This window comes from Nicotiana attenuata, chromosome 6, assembly GCF_001879085.1.
Source record: "Nicotiana attenuata strain UT chromosome 6, NIATTr2, whole genome shotgun sequence".
Taxonomy (NCBI): Eukaryota; Viridiplantae; Streptophyta; class Magnoliopsida; order Solanales; family Solanaceae; genus Nicotiana; species Nicotiana attenuata.
The window spans coordinates 42,274,810-42,278,822 of record NC_031994.1 but is presented as its reverse complement, the minus strand read 5'-3'; positions in this window follow the sequence as shown (position 1 = coordinate 42,278,822).

Here is a 4,013-nt window from a genome sequence, read left to right as displayed (position 1 = left end):
CTGTAGTGTGCTCATACTACACTTCTGCATATATTTTTTTTGTGCAGATCTAGGTATTAATCGTTAGTAGCTGAGCGGATCCTTGCCGAGGAGACTCAAGGTAAACCTGCTGCTACATTCGCAGTCTTCGGAGTCGCCTTCCTATTTTATATTCACACTATTGTACTTATTTCCATAGGGTTGTGTTTAGAAGTTGTAGCGAAACTCTATAGAGCTTATGACTTGTACTATCGGGTTTTGGGAATTATAAATTTTGTAGAGATTTCTGCTTCAAGACTATTAAATTTCATTTATTATTGTGGTATTTAAGCATGAGTTAGGCTTACCTAGTCCCTAAGACTAGGTGCCATCACGATACCCAAACGGAGGGAAAGTTGGGGCGTGAAAATTAAGATATTGGGGTTGTGCTGCCTATAAACATGATTTCTCTCACAAATATGGCAAATTAGGCCCGTGGGGAAAGAAAGGTATATTTATAAGATACTCTGAAACCTCAAAGGATTATGTGTTTATAGGTCAGCAAGACAGTGGGAGTGTAACTGAGTTTGAATCCGGAGAAGTCGCATTCTTAAAGGATGAGTTCCCTAAGAAGGGAGAGGTAGGTCAAGACTTAACCTTATTTGAGATAATGGATCAAGAAGTACAAGGATCACTTCATTCGAGTGGGAGAATTTTAGCAGATGATGAATTAGTTTCTCATCAATGACCTTTTTCATCATCATATGCGAATAAAATTAATCCTTCTACATTTAGTGGAAGTGACCAAATGGATCTTGTTCCAAGTAGGAGCGAGATGGTCACAAATCTTGTTCCACGTGGCAGCAGTATGAATGTTATTGATTCGAGTGGGAGCAACATTGATCCAAATGGCAACAATGATGAATCACAAATAAGACGTGGTTCTCGTAAAAAGATTCCTCGCCGATGATTTGATGTTGAAGGCGGTAAACTATTTATGATGCTCCTACAAGTAGAAAACGAGCCTAAAAATGTAAAAGAGGCTCTCTCATGCCCTTCTAATGATAAATGGAAAAAAGCAATGGAAGATGAATTGGAGTCTATGAGAGTCAACAAAGTTTGGGAACTAGTTGACCTCCCTGAAGGACGCAAAGCAATTGGGAGAAAATGGGTTCTCAAAATTAAGCTCAAGGATGATGGCACAGTTGAAAGATATAAGGCTCGACTGGTGGCGAAAGGGTATACATAACAAAAATGAATAGACTACAAAGAGACTTTCTCGTATGTTGTACGATTTACCTCTGTTCGCCTGGTTCTAGCTATTGTTGCAAGCTTGGATATTGATTACATTAGATGGATGTAAAGGCTGCCTTTTCTCAATGGAGAACTAGATGAAGAAGGTTATTCCATATATATATATATATATATATATATATATATATATATACGGAATAACCTAAGTGTTTCATTGAAAAGGGCCACGAACAAAAGGTTTGTAGACCGTTGAAGTCTATTTATGGCCTCAAACAATCTTCAAGGCAGTAGTATATACACTTTTAGAATATTGTTGTATCTAATAGTTTTACTATGATGGATGAAGACCATTGCATTTATACCAAAAGATCAAGGAACAAGCTTGTGATTTTAACATTGTATGTAGATGACATACTTATAGGTGAAAATGATAAGCAGTTTATAATTGAGATAAAGTTATGGTTGTCATCTCAATTTGAGATGAAAGATATGAGTGAAGCTGCATATATTCTTGGAGTGAAGATTTTAGGAGATAGTCCAAAGAAACTATTGTATCTCTTACAAGAGAATTACATTAGAAAACTTCATGAACGATTTAATATGCAAAATAGTAGCCTAGTTGAAACTTTTATCAGTAAAGGTCATGCCATGGGAAGTCAAATGTGTCCTAAGAATCCTGAAGAAACCGAAAGGATGAGTCGAGTTCCTTATACGAGCGCAATCGGAAGTCTAATGTATGCTACGGTGTGTATTAGACCCGATATCTGTCAAGTAGTTGGCTTGTTAAGTAGAAATGGTTTAGCACATTTGCAAGTTGTAAAGAGGATCATGAGATATCTAAAGGGAACTACTGATTATGCCCTTTGTTACCAAGGCGGCAAGAATATGTGATTAGTTAGATACAGTGATGTTGGTCATGGAGGAGATCTAGACGAAAGGAAGTCTACCTCAGGATATATTTTCTTACTCAGTGATGGCGCCATATCATGGAGTAGTAAGAAACAATAATGTGTATCACTATCTACGATGGAAACTAAATATGTGGCTCTCGCATCAGCAGCACAAGAAGTTGTTTGGCTAAAAAAAAATTCTTGAAACACTTGTTGGATAGCGCAGAAAATGCCGAACAAGTGTTCGTCTATTGTGACAGTGAGACTGCAATAACTTCCACCAAGGACCCTAAGTTTCATTGTAAAACCACATGTATAGATATCAAGTATAACTATGCGAGAGACATGGTTAGACGCAAGGTAATGAATGTGAAGTATGTGTCTACAAAAGATATATTAGTAGATCCATTGACCAACCTTTGTCTAGATATACATTTGTGAGACACACTAGGTGACATACATACATAATTTTATCATTGAATGTTATGTGCATTCTTTATTTTTTTATTATAGGTATATCAAGTAGACAAGAGGTTAGCCTTCTCACATAGGCAACCGCCTCCTTATCTTAGTGATGTGAGGAGATGAGACATGATTTTAAGCAAAATTATCATAAGAATGATTTGAGAGCTATTCGCTTAAAATTAGAATGTCGCTTAAACAATGACATAAGGTCAGTAGGGTGAAAAACGTTCACCTAGTCTACTTTGTGAGCCAAATGTGAGTTAAATATGATTTTGTAGATCAATAAACTCAAATTTAGATACGTATGGTATCTAAATATCATTTGTACAACATTCTTTCTGAGATAAAGACATACGCTCCTCGGGGGAAAAGGAGAAAACAATGTAGCACGTGTTTCATACCATGTGTGCTAATGTCGACCAATTGGGTTAACATAAGTCCATTCTCAACTTACTGTTGTGTGAGACCAGAGCTTTTATGATGGCTCAAGATTTTATACCTTCAGAGACTCCGATCAAATACTTGAGACTTAGTGTGATCAGAGGCGGATCCACCTTAGAGCCTATGGTGCACGTGCACCCATCCTTTTTGGCTTTAAGAGTGGATCTTTTGTACAATTTTTTTGAAATGCTGGTTCTATGTTGAAGTGTGAACCCATGGTGAAAAACAGACAGTGGGACCCTTTTCTTTTTCTCTCCGATGCTAGGTGCCTTACTGCTTATTTCATAGAGCTTCTGCGAATTTACTAATTTTTTTCTCAATTTTCTTTTTCTTTTAGCATTCTACTTTTAAAAAAAAAAAATCTTTTTTCCCTTTCTTTTCTGAATTCTCTATCTTCGTTACTTCATCAGATCCACAATTGAGCTTTCTCAAAATAATTCCATTCCTCCTTTTTTTTTCTCTTTCTTTTCCGAGCCTTTTTTTCCTTTTCTATGTATGTTTGTTTTCCTAATTTGCTTGACTCCGATTGAACTTTATTTCCCCAAAGCTCCATGGTAAACGACAAAGGTTTAGGAATTAGCTATTGCTTCAATTAAATTAGTGTTTATCCCTATATCTTGAGCACTATAAATAATTTACGTGATTATAAAATTTAAGTTACAACTCGTTGAGTCATATTTATATTAATTTTAATGTGATTATTGGATTTTTTTCCTCCAAATTTTTCATAACTAGATAGAGTTTTTATTTTATATTTTGGACATACAAGCAATCTATTGATTAAAAGTTAATCATATGCTCTAGGATTTTTGTTATTTTCTTGCACTTAATTTGCAATATAGTAAACAAGTAGTCACCACTGATATTATCAATAAAATAAAGATACGAATTTACATTAATATATACCAGATAATATACATATACCAGATAATAACTTTTTAAATATTTTAATTTTTTCACATAACTTGACATTATTATCAACATCAATTTTACTTAAAAAATCAG